This window comes from Octopus bimaculoides, chromosome 26 (assembly GCF_046866305.1).
Source record: "Octopus bimaculoides isolate indiv1 chromosome 26, ASM4686630v1, whole genome shotgun sequence".
NCBI lineage: Eukaryota > Metazoa > Mollusca > Cephalopoda > Octopoda > Octopodidae > Octopus > Octopus bimaculoides.
This window is the reverse complement of record NC_142953.1, coordinates 10169969-10193375: the sequence shown is the minus strand read 5'-3', so window position 1 is coordinate 10193375 and position 23407 is coordinate 10169969. Positions and strand designations below refer to the sequence as shown.

Here is a 23407-nt window from a genome sequence, read left to right as displayed (position 1 = left end):
GGGGCCTTAGAGTTTCCTGGGAAACTGAGTTTTCCACCAACGGAGTTTTGTTTTGCGAGCTTTTTTTTTTTTTTTCTTTTCCAGGTTATTTCGCATGCTTTCAACGAATCTGACATCGAAATCACGCATAAACGTCTTGCTACCACGTAACAGTTATTTCGGGTCCCTTATCGCAAATAGCTGGTACGTGGTAGCAAGGCGTGCTAGAAATAGCAGCCAAATCTTTGGAAGTGAGATACGTTGAAAGCACTCGAAAAAACCAGTGTAAAAATATCATTTCACACCGAAGTTATTAACGGGTCTTTTACGAAATATCTTCACTTCAAAATATTTTTAAATATGCCTAAAAAAAACTTTTGTAATGGTATTCACTTGAAAATAATTTTTAAAAACATTAAAATATTGTATGTTTAAAGAAAGCTAAAATATAAATACTTACTGTACAGCTTACATTTTTGAAATCACATTCACTTAAAAATATTTCTAAATGATTAAAATTTTGAGCTTAACAAAAGCGAATTTAGAAACATTTACTGTGAAAAACAACCTTTTCAGGATTAAATTATTTTAGGAGTATTTTCCCATTATGCACCGTTTTGGGTATTTATATCCCGAAACCCCTAATATCTGAAGAACCAGTTGTTCAATTTACGCGAAACTTGTTTTATTCTGTTTGTATTCACATTTCATGGGTGCTTAATTCATAGTATTCCCCCATTACGCGCCCATTTGGCTGTGTAACATTGCAAGCAAGCATGCAAGATTGAAATTCATTGCATAGTAAAACTATGCAAGACTTTTCTGAAGTTTAAAATGTGACATTGTTTTCGTTATCTACATTCCAACGATAAAGCTTTGTCACTTTGTTAGAAACCAACTCCTTTTTCAAAGGAAAAAATTATATAATTATAGAATTACCCTCTTCTCCTACTTCTATTAAGATAGACCTATTGTCAAGGTGGAGCTAAAGCAGCTCTAGAAGTGTTAAACGAATTTTAAAAATATATCAGTGATATTGCTATTTTTATTTCTTCTACTACATACATGTACACGTGTACATACATCTGTGCCTGCATACACACGTATGTGTCATGCATGTGTGCGTATGTTCTCCTCATCGATGTATTAGTTTGGTCGTTAGATGTTTTGTTTCCTCTTTAATGTCGTAATATTTACTGTCTTGGTCCCTTGTATACTTTAGGATTGTCATCTATTAATTACTTGTTCAATATATGCCCATCTGTTTCATATACATTATTAGATTTGTCACTTTTAATGAATTAATTTTGGCAAATTTTTTCGAGAGTTCAATAAATTCTCACAGTATATTCTAGAAGTTATTGGATAATGGTTAAACATTTTTTGACTTATCGAATTTGGTGCTTTTCGGATCTTATTCTTCAGTTGTGTGTGTAGGGGTTCTTACAAGTTTTAAAACTGAAAGTTGAACTCGACGTACCATTGTTGAAGGGAAAAACCGCTTTCCATTTCATTTTTCGGACAACACTCAGATTTTTCTGGTAGTTGCGTGACATAGAACTTTCAAAAAGAATTTAGTATGTTCTTATTGCACATAGATATAGATAAGAGAGATATATCCATAGTCAAATAGTGAGGCAGAAAGACGTGTGTAGTATGCGTATGTATGTATGTATGTATGTATGTATGTATGTATGTATGTATGTATGTATGTACAAGGCCTTATGAGTGGATTTGGTAGACTGAAACTAAAAGAAGCCCGTCGTATATATATATATATATATATATATGTGTGTGTGTGTGTGTGTGTGTGTGTGTGTGTGTGTGTGTGTGTGTGTGTGTGTGTTTGCATATGTATTATATGTATGTATAACCATGTGGTTTCGGGTTCAGTCCCACTGCTTCGCATCTTGGTCAAGTGTCTTCTACCGTAGCCTCGGACCGACCAAAGCCTTGTGAGTGGATTTGGTGGACGGAAACTGAAAGAAGCCTATCATATATATGTGTGTGCGTGTGTGTGTGTGTGTGTGTGTGTGTGTGTGTGTGTCCCTCACCATCGCTTGACATCCGATGTTGGTGTGTTCACGTTCCCGTAACTTAGCTGTTCAGCAAAAAAGCCCGACAGAATAAGTACTAGGCATACGAAGAATAAGTCCTGAGGTCGATTTGTTCGACTAAAAGGCGGTGCTCCAGCATGGCCGCAGTCAAATGGCTGAAACAAATGAAAGAATAAAAGAATATATGTATTTACGTATGCTTATAATGATCACGGCCTTAGCACTTGATCTGCTTCTTATGCTAAATAGGTGTCATGTGACCATCACGGGGTTGACTATGTTGTGGGAGACAAGGACTGATGAAGTGAGAATTCAAATGAAATGCGAGATGACTGTGACTTCGAAGTTGCCGGCGAAACTTCGAAGTCACATTCACCGGGCATTGTGTTTGAATAAGATACAGGAATCCATCACCACACTCTATTCTAATTACCACCCGCTCCATCACAACCTACCATGACCGGTGCTCCACCAACTCAACAGCCACTTCCCCGCGACAATCGCTTTTCCACTTCTTCACGACTGTCACTATTCAATCATCATAATCGTCACTTTGTCATCACCGCCACCACCACCACCACCACCACCACCGCCACCACCACCACCATCATTATCACCACCACCGACATCATTATCACCACCACCACCACTACCACCAGAACCACCACCACCAGAACCACCGACCACCACCACCACCACCACCACCACCACTATTAACATGTCAATAAATGTTTGTACAACACATTTCCTGTTGTTTTTCCGTGTTGTAGTGTTAAACGTTTACTGTTATCGTTCATCTTGTTGTCATCATTAATTATTATTATTATTATTATTATTATCATCATTATTTTGTTGTTGTTGTTGATGTTGTTATGGTTATCATTGTCTTGTTTGTCTTTGCACTGTTTTATTTTTCTATGGAATTATTTATTCTTAGGCAATGTTTGTGAAATGTTATCTTAATAGACTTAAATATCATTAGACGTGTGTGAGTGTGTGCGTGCGTGTGTGTGCGTGTATGTGTGTGTGTGTGTGTGTGTGTGTGTGTATGGGGATGGAAGGCTTGACTGACTTGTCGCCCTAACTTCACCAGCAGCAGCAGTAGCAGCAGCAGCAACGTCAGAGACACCTAATGGAAATTGTACGTCACTCATTCACTAGTCGTACGTTATCAATTTGTGTCATGACAACTCCTCTTTACCTCCTCCACCACCCCATCACTACTACTACTACTACTACTACTACAGGCATAAGACCACCTGAATTTTTTGGGTGGGGTGGTCTAGTCGATTACATCGATCCCACTGGCCCCCATTTTATCAACTCTGAAAGAATTAAAAAAAAAAAAAAAAAAATACAATCGATTTCGGCAGAATTTGAACACGGAACATTGAGTCTGCAGAAACACCGCAAATCTCTTTTTTTCCGACATTCTAAGGGTTCCTCTAGTTTGTCGCCTCTAAAAATAATGGTTTCAAATTTTTCCACAAGGGCAGCGATTTGGGGGAGGGGATGAGTCGATTACATCGACACCAGTGTTTCACTGGTACTTAATTTATCGACCCCCGAAAGGATGAAAGTAAAGTTGACCACGCCGGGATTTGAACTCAGAACATAGTAGCAGACGAAATACCGCTAAGCATTTCGCCTGGTGTGCTAACGATTCGGCCAGCTCGCCGCTTTAATAATAATAATAATAATAATAATAATAATAATAATCCTTTCTACCAAAGGCATAAGACTTGAAATTTGGTGGAAGGAGACTAGTCAATTACATCGACACCAGTGTTTCATTGGTACTTAATTTATCGACCCTGAAAGGATAAAAGGCAAAGTCGGCCTCGGCGGGGTTTGAACTCAGAACACGAAGACATACGAAATGCCGCTAAGCATTTTGTCCGTCATGTTAACGATACTGTCAGCAAGCTACATTCATGAGAAGGAAACTGTCAAAAACTTCCAACGTTGAACTTGATCAGTAAACTGCTATAAAAAGTTTAAATACTTGGGCGTGTGTATGTGTGTGGGGGATTCGTGAAGGCGATGGAATCAAACAATCAACAACGAGGGCAAAGATCAGAAAAGAATTGCTATCGCAGGGAAAGGGCAATCAATATTCAAGACTGAGCCAAACGCAAGAAACCGGATTCCAGCCATACCAGTCGTAACTTCATAGAAAAATTTGAAAATTTTTGACAGTGACTAGAATGTACCACTCTAAAACATATATGGAACGACTCTACTTACTGAAAAGAGAACGAGGTAGTGGACTCTTACAACTTGAATTGCCACTGAAAATTGCCATGATTAGCCTAATCATTTATTTGAAAAAACTTTGAGGACTGGATGCTGAAAGCTGTTTTCAAGTATGAAAACAGCTAAAGATTATATTCAGTAAAAAGAGGGTCAAGAAAATGTTTAAAAGAGTTCCAAATACATGAAGTCCCAGAATTAGATGAACTAAGACTAGCACAGAAAAAGCTAAACATATGAAAATTCTTATCAAAAATGGAGCCTTAGGTAATCTTACTGGCAAATAGCAGGAAAAACAACTTCAAGGTAAATAGCTAAAGGGAGCTAACAATGTTGATATTGACAAAACTCTTACCCATCAGTAGTAAGCATCATTTGGTTTCAAATCAGAAACAGGTTTATCATAGTGGCCAAAGATCAATGCCTGCCTACTAGAAGCTATCAAGCTAACATCTTAAAGAACGCTAGCAGCCCAACGTGTGGAGTGCATAAAAAATACAGCCTGAAACCATCGATCACATTGTCTCCATGTGTAGTCTTCCGGCATCCTCAGAGTATCTGAACAAGTAAGATGGAGCTGCACAGTATAACCATTGGGTAATTTACGGGGGGGGGGGGGTCATCATAGAAGCAGGTGGGAGCACAAAAAAAAGATCATATCTCATTCCTATGGAACTTTTCCGTTCAAACTGACAGAAAGATAGACGCAAATAGGCCAGATAATGTATGGAAGGATTTCAGACGAAATACATGCTTCCTCATCGACATGACTGTCTCATTTGATATACTTTATATCTGCCAAGACCTATCAAAAGTTGAGCAAGTACAGAAATCTTGAAATAAAAATTGGTAAAATGTAGAATATGAAGACTAGAACAATACTCGTTGTCGTAGGTGCCCTAGGAATAATAACAAAAGAGGTTAATTATTACTTATATCAAATCCCAGGGAATCCAAACTGGAAGAAATTCGGAAAATAATACTCATAGGGACAGTTCATATCCTACGAAAAATACTAGAAAACAATCTTTTTTCACGTATTATCAGAAGCATATTTTCTAAAACAATACTTCTTACGAATCCAAGTTACAAAATTGAAAGACAAATCCTACTCACCGACCTTTATTTCTCCCCACAAACATAGCATTTATCAAATATTTTAGCCATAATGATCACTTGAACTTATAAACATGCTGTCTCATGAGGTCTCTGGACGAGACTTGAACTCAGCTCGTAAAAATACAAAGCAAAATTATATATGTGTGCGCATATTATTCTCATGTAAGAATCATTCGTTAAATCATCTGTAAAAAAGCTCAACGATCTATATGTTCCTTTTTGTCTGTCCTAGTTCGTCCCCTCTATGTATCCTATTTATTAGGAAATAAAAGAAATCACTTCTACACGGTAGAAGACAGTCAAAACGAATAAAAATTTCTCTTTGAAATGTTAAAATTTTTTGTGGTTTTCGGTCGTTTTGACTGTCTCCTAGCGTGTAGAAGTTGCTTGTTATAGGTAATTTCTATTGTATTTTTATATTGAATATGTTGTCTACTGACTTTTTACACATACTAGGCCACAGGTAGTAAAATTTATAAAAATTTGCTACCCTTTATATATACTCAAGTATTTGATATTAGCATTTCAAAATTCGTTTCGGCATTTTTCATCTTCTGCCAACTGAAACTGCGACTGCGCAGTGGATTTTGAACAAATCATAACATATATCTCAGAGACACATGTGTTTTTGTCTAATAGTTATACGTGAATATTTGGCGGCTGGTTATTGAAGAGAATTTGCCTAGTATATTATTTTATTTGCTAAAAGAATTCGAAAGCTATAGGTCTAACCGTTAAAACAAGGTAAAAGTTCTATTTTTTCTTTCCCTTTAAAATGTTAATTTTTTTTGTGGTTTTCGGTCGTTTTTGAGTGTCTTCTAGCGTGTAAAAGTTGCCTGTTATAGGTAATTCCTCTTGTATTTTTATATTGAATATGTTGTCTACTGACTTTTTATACATGCTAGGCTACAGGTACTAAAATTTGTAAAGATTTGCTACCCTTTATATGTACTCAAGTATATAAATATATATATATGTGCAGACGCAGGTGTGACTGTGTGGTAAGAAGCTTGCTTCCCAACAAGTCTTCCAGTAGTCTTTAGGAACAGTAACCTTACCATGCAACGCAAAATGATGGTGTACAAGGCTATAGTTGTGTCTATCCTACTGTCTCTTGAGGTCTCATATCCATATAGGAGATGTGGACCCTTTACTGCTATGACATGAAACTCTGGTTCATGTCATAGCAGTACATACTTCCAATGATATTCCTATTTAGGGAACTGAACAACGGGAGATGACCTCGTAGACCCCCACTTCTGTGACGCTACAAAAACCAATAGAAGACAATTCTGAAAAGTACTGGTATAGACCTATAGCATCAAATGGGAAGATTATGTTACCAACATTGATGAACTAAAGAGAGAGGGACAAATTAGTATGGAGGCTACAATCATCAAGAACCGCCTCAGATGGGCAGGCCCCGGGCTCACCTGGGGGAAAAACATGCTTCCAATGATATTCCTATTTGGGGAACTGAACAACAGGAGACGAACTCGTAGACCCCCCCCCCCTCTGTGACGCTACAAAAACCAATAGAAAATTCTGAAAAGTATTGGTGTAGACCTAAACTCCTAGGAAATGTCAACCAACCAACGCACTTTTTAGTGTAATTTGACTTAGGCAGGAATATCCCGCTTTGAAGAAAACAATAACGGATACCATAATGAATCGACAACGCAAAAAAGACAAAGCAACCCAACCCCAACCAGCACCCACAATCCAGTATGATTCTCACAGGCGTTTTAATTGTCTTGCCCGTGTGTGTGGTTACTCGGCTCTTTGATGATTGTTCCTTGCCAAGGGTTGGTGTGATCTGCCTGGGACGACCCATGTTTGGTGATTGAGCTACCCGAACGGGGATGTCAATATCGAGATGAGCCGGTTTCAACCTATCGATGGAAACTGTGTCTTGTCGTCCGCCAATTAGGGGTTGAAATGATTTGTCTCCCGGACATACGACTTCCTATGGACAATCGTAGGGTGACTGGAGGGGTTTTCGTCGTGTCACGTCGAACGAACACAAAGTCTCCTGGCACTGTAAGAGGAACACCATACATCATTTCCGCGGAGAGGGTGTTGAAAATTTCTTTTGGGGCGGTGCGGATTCTCAACATCACTCATAGAAGTTGATCAGTCGAATTGGGCCCATTAAGTCTGGTTGTCCAGGATTCCTTCAGACGGTGGTGAAATCTCTCCACTAACCCGTTGGGCTGTGGATGGTGGGCTGTTGTGCAGTTCATTGTGATTCTAAAAAGGTCACACATGTCATTTCACAGCTTTGAATTGTGGACCCGGATCGGATGAGATGCTGTCTGAGAATGAGACACCAAAACGGGCAACCCAGTTGGCGATGAAGGCTCGGCTGACTTCTTGTGTTTCCGTGCTACGGAGAGGGATAGCCTCAGGCCAACGAGTGTAACGGTCTATCAAGACCAGTAGGTACGAGCAACCCTGTGAAGGTTGTAGGGGGCCGACAAGGTCGATGTTGACGTGGCTGAAACGGGCCTGTGATGGTTCATAGTTGCCGAGGGGTGCTTTGGTGTGCTGATGGACTTTAGCTTGTTGGCAGGGGGTGCAGGTCTTGGTCCATTCCCTAATTTGCTTGGCCATAACGTGCCAGATAAATTTGCTTAATAGCAGGCGCTGTGTGGCTTTTGTATCTGGATGGAAACAGTCCATGAATGACGTCGAAAATTTTCCTGCCCCAACGTAAATTTTAGAAAGAAAAAAAAAAAGTAGATGAATGGAAATCGAACCAGTGAGTGTATTAATAAGGCATTAAAACAGAATGACTCACCCCCCCCCCCAAAAAAAAAATGTATGTATGTGTTTGTGTATGTGAGTGTGTATGAGTTTGTTTGTGTGCATGTGTGTAAACGTGTATAACCGCATATATGTATAACAACATTTGTGGTTAGACATCATGCAAAAAACATGTGTATACTTGTGATCCATCTATATACACCTACACAAAATTCTGCACAGGCACACATATATCCACACACACGTATATATATACATATATATATATTACATATATGTATTTGCTTGTGTGTGTGTGTGTGTGTGTGTGTGTGTACGTGTTATATTTATGTTCGCGCCTAACTGTCGGTCCAGTAGCCAAATCACTAACTGACCGATCCAGTTGCTGTTTTTCTAACATGTTACAATCAACAAACATCGGATTGTTGATTGTAATATAATGCACACTATCCCTTTCGCTCCCTTTTTCTCTTCATTCTTTTCATCTCTCTCGTTCTCATTCTCTGCTTGTTCGTTTCTGTTTTACATATGTATTCATATGTATGTATGTATGTATGTATGTATGTACTTACGTATGCGTATATGTATGTGTGTATGTATGTATGTATGTATGTATGTACGTATGTATGTACGTACGTATGTATGTCACTGTTCAGTTTTATTTCAAGATTTGCCAATAGAGAAAGAGTCGGTTTCGAACCTAGATCCAAGGCTCTTTCATTGATATTTCAACAACATCAACAGGATATATATGTATGTATGTATACGTGAATATTTGTATGTTTTGCTTTATGTATGTTTTCTCATGCATATAGTTGCATATCTAGACATGCTTATATATATTTAAATGATATACTTCTGGAAAATTTTATACATTTTTACAGTTCCAGATTGGATCTGTTGTCTTCGAATCAACTTTCTCCTTTCTAAATTGCTTCTCCCTCTGTTGTTGGACTATCGTGATGTTTGTTTAAAAGAGAGAGATTATGACTGAGATAAAATAATGAAAGCAATATTTACTAAGCAAGTGAGCACTGTTATACAGAGAAATAATTAGAGTAAACTATAAAAATTATTAGAATTGGGAATCAGTGGGACTGAACCCAGAACCAAGTAGTTGGGAAGCAGACTTCTTATCACGCAGCCACGCATGCGCCTAGGATACTTCAGGAATTTGTTTTAGATCGATTCTGAGTTAACCCCTTCACTTTATGCCTGTCTATATATCGTTTTTTTCATCCGTCACCCTAGCAGCAAATAAAATAAAAATCATCCTTGTTATTATTATTGTTGTTGTTTTACATCACCTGTCTTCCAATGTCGGCCATTATCGAAATTGTTGTTGTTATTGCTGCCGTAGTTCTGTTATTGTTCGGCCTTAACACTCCATTCCACCCACCCCGCCAATCTTTAAAAAACAGGAAACGGTACCTATCCCTTCTCCTCCAACCTATAATTTCCCACCCACCCCGCTAAGCCTGTGTTACACACCGTCAACGCCTTTATTACAGTCACGCCATCTGTTGCACACCCAGAAACTTCCGATGGGGAGGCATGTGAGCGTGCAGGAGTGTAGTAGTATGTGTTTATGCATGTGTGCGGGCCATACGTACATACACAGAAACATATACACATGCATAATAGGCACATGAACACACACACACACACACACGCGCACATACATTTACATGAGAATATGTATAATGTAGAGTTGTGTATTTCTGTGGTATACATTTGTGTATGAGCATGTGTGTGCGGCGAGCTGGCAGAATCGTTAGAACGCCGAGCTAAAAGCTTAGCGGTATTTCATCTGTCTTTACGTTCTGAGTTCAAATTCCGCCGAGGTCGTCTTTGCTTTGCATCCTTTCGGGCTCAATAAATTAAGTACCAATTGCGTACTGGAGTCGATCTAATCGACTGGCCCCCTCCTACCCAAAAAATTTCGGCCCTTGTGCCTAGAGTAGAAAAGTGTGTGTGTGCGAGTTTGTATTGTATACACACACATATATTGTATACACATATATATATATAAGTGTGTGTGTGTGTGTGTGTGTAGAAGCGTGGCTTAGGGTGTTGCAGCCATAATCGTAAGAATGTGGTTTCGATTCCTGTAGCGGGTGATGGATTGTGTTTTAGGAGCAAAACAAATAACTTCACTTTATTCCAATCCACTCACTTGGTAAAAATTTGTAACTCCACAATGGACTGGCATTCCATCTGGACGGAGATATATATATATATACGCCACGGAACCCGGTAAACCGGCCTTATGAGTCTATGCTTCGAGAAGGCACTTTAATCTTTATGATATACGTGCTGATGACGACTACTGACGAAGAAACATATGTCCACAGCTTTTCTCTTGTCTTCAAACAATTGAACTATCTTTTTAATGGCAAGTTAATTTTAGAGAATCTTTGGTTCTTCACATTATCTCCTCTTCTCGTTTGGAGTCTGTAACAATTGGCACCAAGTGATTGTTCTACCCTGCAAATAGAATGAATTTCAATGAATCAAGAATTCCTATAGCATGTTATTTGAGTTACTCTTATTCCACTTTATTATTCAATTAAATGACACTGTCCACAATGAACTATTTCTCTTACCTCATAGTCCTTTCTTTTCATTTCGTGTGTGTGTATGTGTGTCTACAATGAAGCACACACACACACACACACACACACCCTCTCTCGTTTTTCGTTCTCTTTCCACGTTTTTTCCGCTCATCCTTTTCTGTTGAAGAGCGTAGGCTCGAAACGTCATTCCATTGTTCTCGAGGGTCAAACTCATATACCTGTTTGTTCTTGCCTCATCTTTCTTCGTTCTTTGATTTCTGTAAACCTGAACTATATATATATATATATATATATATATATATATATATATGCATAAAAAAAACGTATAGTAAATGCACAAACGAAAAACGGACACAGAATGGCAAGTTAAAAAACATATAGTAAATATACATATATATATGTTTATATATATATATAAATATACATATATATATGTTTATATATATATATATATATATAATACAAGGAATATATATACATGTATACACACATATATGTACATACTTACATCTACATGTGTATATATATGCATATCAGGGTACAGGACGTTAGAACAATAAACTACAGACAACGGAACGAACACATAGGAAAACGGAAAGCCACTTGGAATATCCCTTCATCAGCTGTCTCTATTCTATCTAGACGTTTCGAAGATAAGACAGAACGTACTCTAGAATAGTCTCTTCCTGAGTAGTGGATCAACCCACTACACAGAGGATTCCAAGGTGGCAAACACAAACCAAGACAGGAAAAATTGGACAGTGAAAACAACATTCAAAAGCCGTACGGCCAAACGCAAATCTGAGGTAGAACGCTAGTAGTTTGTCTTGCCTTCACAGCGGCTGGAGTGAAAAGAAAGTTGACCACAGGTCACACGAGAGCAGAGAGGATGGTGGAGGGAGGAAGTGGAACAAGGAGGAAGGGACAGAAGCAGTGAAGTAGAGGCCAGGACAGAGGGGTAGATAGGAAGATAGAGGAAGACAGATAGATAAATAGATAAAAAGATAGATAGATAGACAGATAGATAGATAGATAGATAGATAGAAAGATAGTCACGTCAGAATAATAGTAGACTTACTTGCAAAAAAGGACGTATATATATATATATATATATGTGTGTGTGTGTGCGTGAGTGTGCATACATACATACATATATATATATATATATATATATATATATATGCACACGCAGTCATGCACACATATACATACTCATATACGTACACGCATGCATTCATATACATACATAAACACATACATACATACATACACACACATATATATACGTGTTAATAAATCTACGTGCACATATACAAACACATACACGTACACACACATACATACATATATATGTTTTAATGAATCTGTCAGACGTTACTCCGAGTTTCTCCCTTTTGTTGACTCAAGCGACAGAGATGAATCGCTTCGTGTAAAGAAAACTTTCTCTATGTAATGAGTATTTTTTTGGTCTCCTTTCTACACGCATGTGTTTGTGTGTGTATATCTATGCATACAAACAAACATGCGCGTACACACATACGCACATGCACACACACGAACACACACGCACACATGGGTATGTATATATGTATATATAGATATGTATATATATATACATGCGTGTATATAGATATATATGAGTATATATACATGTATATATATATATATATATGTATGTGTATATATGTATATATATATGTATGTATGCGTATATATACACATGTGTCTGTCTGTGTGTGTGTGTGTGTGTGTGTGTGTCTATACTTGCCGTACTCCATCAGCTATCAAGAAACGAATACTTCATTACAACTGACACCATATTGGTTGGTAGTTTAAGTTCAACTGAAGGAAAGATTAAATGAACGAGAGACAGGGAAGAGAACATATAAGTGCACACACGTACACACACACACACACACACGAAATCTCTACGTGTGTGTGTGTGTGTGTGTGTGTGTGTGTTTATATGTATATAAAGTAAGAAAGACAGTGAAAGTAAGAGGTGGAGGAGAAAGAGAAAGATAATAGTCCATTAAGCTATAGTGTCTCTGCAACAAAAAAGCTGGACAAATGTTTTCTTAAGACAGAGAATATCTTTCGTCAATGTATTTTCAAGCTTTTCATAACTGTCAAAACATGTTTGAACATATGGAAAATAAAAGACGCCATCTTGAGTGTCTAAATTATATCATCTCGCCGCTTCTTTTATAAACATAGGTTTGCTTTTGAATTGAGGAGCCGTTATGATGCTGGGAGTATTGGTTTTAAGAGACCCGTACAGATGGGCTGGCACAGACTCTGAAAGAAAATACCCACTTCTTTATCAGTAAATTCTTGGAAAGCTCGTTTTAATGTTCGGCGTCTCACGAATGCTCGGCTCTGTTACGTAATCTGATTAGGCACATAGGCGGATCTTTAGCGTGATAGATACACTTATAGTTCACATATATATATATATATATATAACTCTGCATGTGTGTGTGTGTGGAGAGAGAGATAGAGAAAGTGATGCTTGTGTTTATTATACTCAAATTTATTCATACACACACACACACACACACACACACACACACACATCCATGTGTCTGCCGAATTGGCAAAGTAGTGAGAGCATCGGATAAAAAGCATTGTGGCCTTCTGCAAACAAACTGGGCTCAAGTCCCACCGCGGCCACTTAAGTTTTTCATCTTTCTGGGAATGATGGATGGTGGTGGTGGCATAATGCATTAAAAAAAAAAAAGAAGCACCAGTCAAGCTCAAAGAATGGTTCAAATTTCCTTCCCGAGCTATTGGCTCATAAGGCCGGTTTTCCAGATTCTCTGGCGTATATTTTCTCCCCTCATCGAGATGCTGGGCGTTCGCAGGTCTACTGATTTTTACCAGTTTAGTGGACTGGAGCAGCGTGAAATGAAGTGTTTTCCTCAAGAATACTTCATCGCCCGCTTCATGAATCAATGCCATAATCTTTCGATCATGATTGCAATACCCTGACCTCTGAGCCACTCAAGTACTGTAATCTGTACATTATTTACATTTGACGGATATTTGTCCTCATCTTGTTTGTTGTTAGCACAACGTTTCGGCTGATACCCCCTCCAGCCTTAACTTAAGCTTAACTTATTCTATCGGTATCTTTTGCCAACATCGGTTTCGAAGCGACGGACAAATATAAACACACACACACACACACACGCACACGCACACACGCACACACACACGCACACACACACACACACACACACATATATGTATATATATATATATATATATATATATATATATATATATACATACGACAGGCGTCTTTCAGTTTCCGTCTACCAAATCCACTCACAAGGCTATGGTCAGCCTGAGGCTATAGTAGGATAAACTCGTTCAAGGTGCCGCGCAATGAGACTGAACCCGAAACCATGTGGTTGGGAAGCAATCTCCTAACTACACAACCGCGCCTGCGCCTATTTATATATTATTTTAACTATTTAAAAAATGTTTCAGCTTTAACGCTGCGGTCATGCTGGAGCACCACTGTTGAAATATATATATATATATATATATATGGAGAGAGAGAGAAAGAGTATACATCAGTGTATAGAACAGAATCTATGTTACAAACTGGCAGCCCACAAAAATAAAAAGAAATTAGCCATCTTAAAAACGAAATATAAAATGCGAGTCCTAACAACTTGTGATTCCTTGTGTCGTCAATGATGGTGAAGAAGAACATGTAGAACAGCTCATGTAGTCTTACTTAATATTTTCTACTGAAACTAACAGGTATGTTTAGGGAACTATGTTTAGTAGTAAGGTTATATTAAAATAATAAAATTAGAATTATATGCTTGTCTAACATAGCTTAAAATAACAACACTGCAAACTTTAGCTGATATACACTTACGTAGCAGCCATTTGCAATAAGACGAGATTTACGAACAATAAACAGAGTTCTGTTTAGACTGATTCCCCAGAGCACTGTTTTACACGTCGTTGTCACCGCTGTTCAATAGTACTGAGGCATTTCAGGACATCTATAGATCAGTAGAATGTAATTAGCATATCGATAGATTGTGCTCTGTTTACAAGTAAAAACGCTCTGTGATTGGCCAATCACAATAAACGTTGCAGTTTTAAACGTGTCGGTGCAAAGTTTCATGAAGACGTTCAAATTCTCGTCTTCAGTTTCTGGTGTCAGATGTTGATGATGTTGAGACTTTGGGAGTATTCTCAAAATGCTTCAGCATGGCCGCAGCTTGCTAGCTGAAAGGGGTAAGTAAAAGAGTAAAGGATTATACATTTCTATATTTGTGAGACGAGGAATTTATATTATGTATACTGTTTACATTAGTCGGACTGGTGTCGTCATTTTGATTGTTGCTTTCAGTCACCTAGACGTTCTGAGGTCAATCCCAGACAAGGCATTAAGATGAATCACTAGACTCTCGTAAGATATTTTAGATATTGTGAATTTGTAGAATAAATATATTAATAGGGGTGGGCATGGGTCTGCAGTTAAAAAGTTCGCTTCGCGACCGCATGGTTCTGAGTTCAAAACCTATTGTAAATGTGTGTAGGTGTGTTTGTGTGTGTTTCTGCCTGCGTATGTGAGTGTATGTGCGTGTTTGTCCCAATGCCACCTGACAACCAGCGTTGGTTTGCTTTTCGACAAAATAAACCGATAGAATAAGTGCCTGATATTTGAAAAATGGTACTGGACTCAATCTCCTCAAGTAAATTCCTTCAAGGTAGAACCTCAATATGACCACAGTCTGGGACATAATGGACAGAACACTTCATAAAAAGAACAAGGCATCTTCAAAGACAGATCTTTGCAAAGGACATGCCTACTAAATATTAAAAATTCACATTATAACAATTAATAAACAATTTGAATGTCTAATTTTAGATTTAAATACATTCTAATGATTATAAGGGTGTCTATTTACTTCTGTCGTGTCTGTGTACATATATATATATATATATATATATATATATATATATATATATATATATATATGTATATCAGTATGATATTGTAAGGTATCTGCCTTCCGCCGCCTTTTACGCTGAATGTGGGTGGCAATCTGCGATGGCAGTAACTCTCGCACACACACAGACAACCACACACACACAACCACACACACACACACACGCATGCGCGCGCACAGTTTGGTGTGTGTGAAGTGTGTCTGTGAGGGAGTGTGTGTGTGTGTGTATGTATGTATGTGTGTAGTTGTGTGTGTGTGTGTGGGGGGAAATGTTTGTGGAGTGATAGCGGCTGGTTAGGTGGTGGTGGTGGTGGTGGTGGTGGTGGTGGGGAGGAGAAGGCAATGAATTGTTAAAGCGTCTAACAGAAGCGGTAAAGTCAGGAGAAACAACACCGAACAATAACAACAGAAACAATCGCATCAGCAACAACAACAACAACAATAAAAATCACAACAACAACACCAACAACAATTATGATAACCATGATGATGATGTCGACGATAATTCAGCCCCAAGGCCAGGAATTTTGAGGCTAGTGGTCGTGGCTTAATGGTTAGGATATTCGGCTCACGATTGTAAGTAAGGCCGTAAGTTCGATTCCCAGCGGTGCGCTGTGTGTTTGAGCAGGACACCTTAATTCACGTTGCTCCAGTCCAGTCGACTGGCAAAAATAATTTGGACCTGTATTTCGAAGGGCCAGCCTTATCACATTCTGTGTCATGCTGAATCTCCCTGAGAACTACGTGAAGGGCATGCATATCTGTGGAGGGCTCAGCCACTTGCACGTTAATCTTACGAACAGGCTGTTTCGTTGATCCAATCAACTGGAACCGTCAACTCCGTAACCAACAGAAAGCCAGGCCAACCGTTACCATCGATAACAGGATAAGAATAAAAAACAAAATTTACTTCGACAGGATTTGAAACTAAAACGAAAGAGCCAATAGGATTAGCATGTGGCATTTTCTCTGAGGCTCTAACGATTTCGCCAGCCCGAAGCCCCAGGAAAAAAGATGATTTCCCATGACTGGCGGTTTTGAAGAGAAAGGACTAGTCGATGACATGATATCAGTAGTTGACTGGTACTTTGAATTTATTGACTACAGAAAAACGAAAACAAGGTGGATCACCAGTCGAAAGAAATACAAGAAATTTCTTTTACACTCTAATGGTTCTGCTCAACCCGTTCCGCAAAAAGTTCCTCATTTAGCCAACGGAGGGGTGGGGTATTCGATGAAATCGACCCCAGGCTGGAAATATATTTTATCCACCCCAGGAGGATGAAAAATGACAAGAACCAGAACAGCAACAACAACTGTTCTTTCTCTTGTTGGTACAAGGCCTGGAATTTGGTGCTCAACTGGGACTTTTTATCGACCACAAAATGATGAAAGACAAAGTCGACTTCGGCGGAAGTTGAGCTCAGAATGGGAAGACAGACGAATTGCTGCTAAACTGGTTTGTCCGACGTGGTAACGACCCAGTCAGAACGAGCAGCTGAAAGAAATACCGCTAAGCATTTTGTTCGACACGCTAATTTGTTTAGTTACGGACGACAGTCACATTTGATTTTCTTAAGACCTACAATTACATGAAAGTTAAAACATAGGTGGATGGTGATGGAAGAGGAACTGGACAGGAAGTGACACTAGGGTAAGATATACGAAACCCAGTATACCCATCATGACTACCTGTCTGATAAGGGTACACCAGGCACATGCATCACAAGCATATTTGCGTGACAGGGTAATCTCATATCAAGATAAACAGCGTATGACCCTACAGGTGGGGCCCAGTTAAAATTTTCTTCAGGTCGAGTAGCCTATTCCACTCAAAAGTTCCCTGAATAAGGGTCGTTTAAGGTTAATAAACGAAACACCCATGTTTCCAATGGTGAATTATCTAAACCCCAAAGAATTCCTCTCACCACATGGCTATTATTATTATTATTATTATTATTATTATTATTATTATTATTCAGTAGTTCTATTTTTATAACGTGCTTTCACTTCACTACCGAGCACGGCTCTATGTGCCTTGGGTATGTGCTGTGGTTTGCTGTGATGCTCTTATGGTTACTGTATTGAAAGTGTTTTGCGTAGGATGTCAGATACTCTCTTGAGAGTATCTTACCATTGTTTCTGATATATGTGTTTCTGTGAGTATGTGTCTTTGTTTGTCCTCCACCACCACCACTTGACAACCAGTGCTGGTTTGTTTACCTCCTTGTAACGTTAACGGTTCGGCAAAATAGACCGGCAAGATGAGTACCAGGTTTTAAAACAGAAATAAGTACTGGCATCGATTCGCTCGAATAAAATCCAAGGCGGTGCTTCAGCATGGCCGCAGTTCAATGACTAAAGCAAATAAAAAATAAGCGATAACACACACACACGCGCGCGCGCGCGCGCAAGCGCACGTACACACACATACACCCACACCCACACACACATACACGCATAGTGGCATTCTTTGATATACATATAAGTGTGTGTATGTATGTGTGTGTGTATATAAATACATATATACACTTATATATGTATATAAACTCTCACACACACACACACACACACACACACACACACACACACACACACACACACACACACACACACACACACATAGGCAATCAAAGGAGACGCCTTAGAGAAAAAGCTATAGTTATTTGTTAAAGTGTTTTACGGTATGTATACTACGAAACAGTGTGTGTATATATAGACACGGTTAACTGCACACATATGCACACTTCAGGGTTACGTAAATAAAACAATATTGACACACGCTCTGACATAATGTCTTCAACATTTGTGTGTATACACAACACACAAGTACATATATATATATATATATATATATATATATATATACAGACATATATCATATGTATATATATATATATATATATATATATATATATAAAATCATACTGCAAAGGAACATCTGAAGGCCTACCGATGTTTAAAATTCGGGGAAATTAATTTTAAATGCTTTTCAAATAGCTTTGGCAGTTACTATTGTGTTATATAGATTTAAACACACACACACACACACACACACACACACACACATACACCACTTATAGACACACCGCACACACTCACACAGACACACAAACACACACACACACACACACACACACACACACACACACACACACCACTTACAGACACACCGCACACACTCACACACTCACACACACACATACACCACACACACACACACCACACACACGCACGCGCTTGCGCGCACGCAAACACATAGTCGCACACACAGACGCACACTCATACATCAATGCTCGCGTACACATATATACATAAATATTTTCACATATACTTAAATGTCTATGTTTGTGTGTACATTTATATATATAACACACACACACACACACACACACACACTTATGCTTTTCTTACGGTCGCAGAAGTACTACAGCCATACATAGGCACCGAAAGTCGTATATTCATTTTATCGATATCAAATGTCTTTTTTATATATCTATGTCCCTTGGTTGTTGAATGTGAGATAGAATACTTGTCGCACCTGATGATGCCTACTAAAGCAGAAATACCTGTCCATTGTTGTTCTCTTATCTCCAGACAATAAGCCTTAATAGATTGTCAATAGTGAAAATATCTTCGTTCTTCAGATTATCTCCCCTTTTCATCTAGAGCTGTTCTGTATTGACATTTGGCAATGATGGCTGAAAAAGTCTTATCACTTTGTTACTGGCCGGGTTGAACTCTCTCAAGAACTTATTAGAGGAAACTATATATATATATATATATATTTCTACACCTCGATTGTGAATCATTATAATTTGTCCGTGACTCTTCCTCTTTAACTCGTCTTCCCTCAACCTATCTTCTGTTCTACTCCCACTCTCCTTCCTTTCCCTCTTTCTCTTTTCCTTTTTGTCGCCACCAAACACACCTACACAACCACATGTGAATCGTTGGCGATTTTCTTCCTCCACCTTCCTTTCCATTGGACATTCCTCTGTTTCTGAAGAAGAGCTCTGCTCGAAATGTTAAACCATCTTTCTTTCCTTCCCTGAGCGTCTGTTATTACTTTACATGTACCACGTCCTCGTTTTGTGTTTGTTCTTCGTTTTGGGGATTTACTATATATATAACACACACACACACACACACACACACACACACACACACACACACACACACACACACATATATATAACATACATATATATATCTATATCAAGGGAGCAAGAGCGAAAACGACCTGTCTCCAGCATGCTTGAAGTGCCGAGACCTATATATAATTACATACATATGTATATTATTATTAATTTAATGTACAAATTGCCTATAAATTATGATAGCATGCTGACTACCTGATAAAAATCATTAACGTGATTTTTATCCTTATATTCTATCATATATATATATATATATATATATATATATATATATATATCCAGTTTCTCCCCTCACTATTTCTGGGAGGGTTGTTGAGGTAAAGTCCTCAGTGCCTCCCCCATTGGTTCCTATGAGAAACAACCGCCATTGCACTTTGTTACTGGATTCCCAAGAGTGACAAACTCTCACTGTGGATATTAACCCAATTAACTCTGTTGCCGGCTTGAAGAATCGTCTTGCGATTCTTTCTTGCAACATTGTAATCATATGTCCATAGTACCGGAGCGGTGTCCTCGCAATCCGAGAGGGAAAACTTAATTTTTAATTGAACATACACACACAAACACAAACACACATTCACACTACTGATTCCTTTCTTTTTCACTATGAAATTTAATATTCAAGACTCTTCAAATCTTTTGCCTATATTATGCTGTCTGTTTCTTATCTGTCCGGAAACGAGAGCAAGACTACACAGTTTTGATGAGACTAGTCTAACGCTGAAGTGCGTCTATAACCGCTCCTAGTCTCTGAAACAAAAAACAGTTTGTCGAGGTTCTGCCCCATATCTAAACATGTTAATTCAGAAGTGAAATTATAATTATTAATTGCTTTGGGGGCGGTGAAGATGGTAAAATCGTTACCGTGTCGGATAAAGTGCTTAGTGCTATCCAGCCCAACTTTTCGTTCTGCGTTCAAATGTTGCCGAGGTCGAGGCCTGCAGTTTGGAGGAGGGTACAAACCGATTACCTTAACCCCTGTACTCAACTGGTACTTATTTTATCTAGAAACGAAAGGCAAAGTTGATCTCGGTGGAATTTGAACTCAGAACGTAAAGACGGACGAAATGCCGTGAAACATTTTGTCCGGCCTTCTCACGACTCTCCCAGCTCGCCTCCCTTAAACAGATTATTATTAATTTCTTGAAATTATATCCCTTTTTCATTCACAATCGCTGACAGTTATAACCGCTAAGTTTCTATGTTTCTTCTCCTCCGTCAACGAGAGAAGCATCACTAAATTGAGAATTTATTGCTTTCAGCATTCAATGAACCCCTCGATCGAAACGGACCCTGTATGAAGTACCACAATGTAAAAAAAAAAAAAAAAAGAAAGAAAACAAATAACTTACCTAAAATGTTATAATTTACCTCTTAAAATATAATCTGTCCCAAATATCAGAACTGACTTCATCTCTTTCTCTCTTCCTCTCCCTCCCTTCTCTCTCTCTCACTCTCTCTCTCTCTGTCGTAAAGGAAAGAAAGCGTGTGTCCAGTCCTTTGCGAAACCTTATAAAAATTCACATCTTTTCAGAGCATGTTTTTGTTTGCAGTATATCGGTTGATCACGAGCAGAAATGTGTTGGTTATGCGTGCAATTAATGCTCAGTCGAAATGAAGGTGTTATCTAAATAAGCTGTTATCTCAGCTGATTTGTTATCTAAATAGTTGTGTTGCTTAAATAAACAGCGACTCGGATGAACCAAGCTCTAAACAAACAACAATTTCGCTCTCAAATCAGTCGCCTACAATAATAAACACGCTTGTTTAGTCTTTGTTCGGGTTTTCCAGTGGAATACAAAAACCGTTAGAGTAACATTCAATCCGGAAAAGTTGACGTCGGGAGTTCGATGTTTAATGCTGGGATAAATAAACTGAAATAAAAGAATTACCAGTGTAACTTGCCGGTTTATAGAATGTGCCGATTTGCAGGACGTACACAAGGTTTATAGGACGTGCTGGTTTATATAAAATGGATGTTTATCATAGAATGTACGGAGAAAACGTACTGAGAAAAATCACATAGATATTTAGACATTAAATTATTAATTAAAGACATACACACACACACACACGCATACCGTTTTATTCTTTCATCTGTTTCAATCATTAGGCTGCGGCCATGCTGGGGCACCGCCTTGAAGTACTTTTAGTCGAATGAATCGATCTCAATATTTTTTTTTTTTTTTGCGGAGTCGCTAAGTTACGGGAACGTAAACAAATCAACACCGGTTGTCAAACGATGGTGCGAGACAAACAGACGCAAACACACACACACACATCTATGCATATACATATACGACGGGCTTCTTTCAGTTTTCTGTCAACCAAATCCACTCGCAAGGATTTGGTCAGCCCTGAGGTTATTGTAGAGGACGCTTGCCCATGGCGCCATGCAGTGGGACTGAACTTGGAATCAAGTGTTAGGAAGCAAGCTTCTTACCACACAGCCACCCCTGCGCCAATCATATGAATATGATTTTTCAATAATCTTTTCTACTCTAGGCAGCAACTCGATCCGTAGCGGGTGTTCGATGAAAGAATCTTGTCCATGTGTCTATACCTTCTAAAAATTTCAGATCTCGAATTCAGTAGTTTGTTGAAATTGCTACACATAAGTTGCATTTCTTAGATCCATTAGCATATGGCTTTGATTTCTCCCATATTCTCCACTTAATTGTATGTAATGAGGAGCTGCTCCTCAAATTCCATAGTTGGTTAGCCATCTTAGTTGCGTTGCTCTCTCTCTCACACACACATACGCACGCACACATGCCGTATCTGATTCTTCAAGTGCTTTCATTTTGTGTATGCACATTTATTTACTAGACTGCTGACATTTAGCAATCGCTTTTCTCATTGTATTGACGCACCATTTTCCATCATTAATAAAATTGTCGCCATTGTTTGATGACACGAGTATGTTAGTATATATATATATATATATATATATATATATATATATATATATATATATATATACACGTATCTGAATACGTGTCTCAACTGATCAGTCTTCCCTCATTTAAACTACTTACTCTTCAAATCGTAAAGTAAGTGGCTGAGTAACCTACCGCCATAGATATCGTTAATCCAATTCGCAGGCTGAATCAGTGATACAATATATGACGATATAACGTGGTTTGTAGCTTTAAATTACAGGTACCGTTTAATAAATTGCTTCCACGCAGCTCCTTCGACCCAGTTTCACTCACTCATTCAACCGCCATACATTCGAGAGGGGTGGTCACTAAGTGACTGGGACGAAAGAACTTCGACTGACAAAGAACCGATTGATTGTTTGACCAACGCATGAAACAAACGATCGATTAGTTAGTTAGATATTTAACCAATTGACTAATAATAATAATAATAATGATAATAAAGAAGCGGATTTGAGGTAGTGCGTGTGTTTATCATTATTGACTTAATGACTCTCCCAAAACGCAACAAAATACACACGCACAAACGTATGTGTGTGTGTGTGGATGTAAAATGTATGTGTGTGTGTGTGT

The 23407-nt window shown here is 38.5% G+C and overlaps 2 long non-coding RNA genes across 2 annotated transcripts in view; one reads left to right on the top strand and one right to left on the bottom strand.

Moving 5' to 3' along the window:
- The window catches only part of LOC128250904 (uncharacterized), a 138249-nt gene that overhangs the window by 64523 nt on the left and 50319 nt on the right, over positions 1-23407 (top strand). The window lies entirely within an intron of this gene.
- On the bottom strand, positions 10079-14770 carry LOC149130938 (uncharacterized). The gene is made up of 3 exons (XR_016238567.1): positions 14646-14770; positions 10781-11020; positions 10079-10661 (listed from the first exon to the last, which is right to left on the bottom strand). It is a non-coding gene; the product is annotated as an uncharacterized LOC149130938 (long non-coding RNA).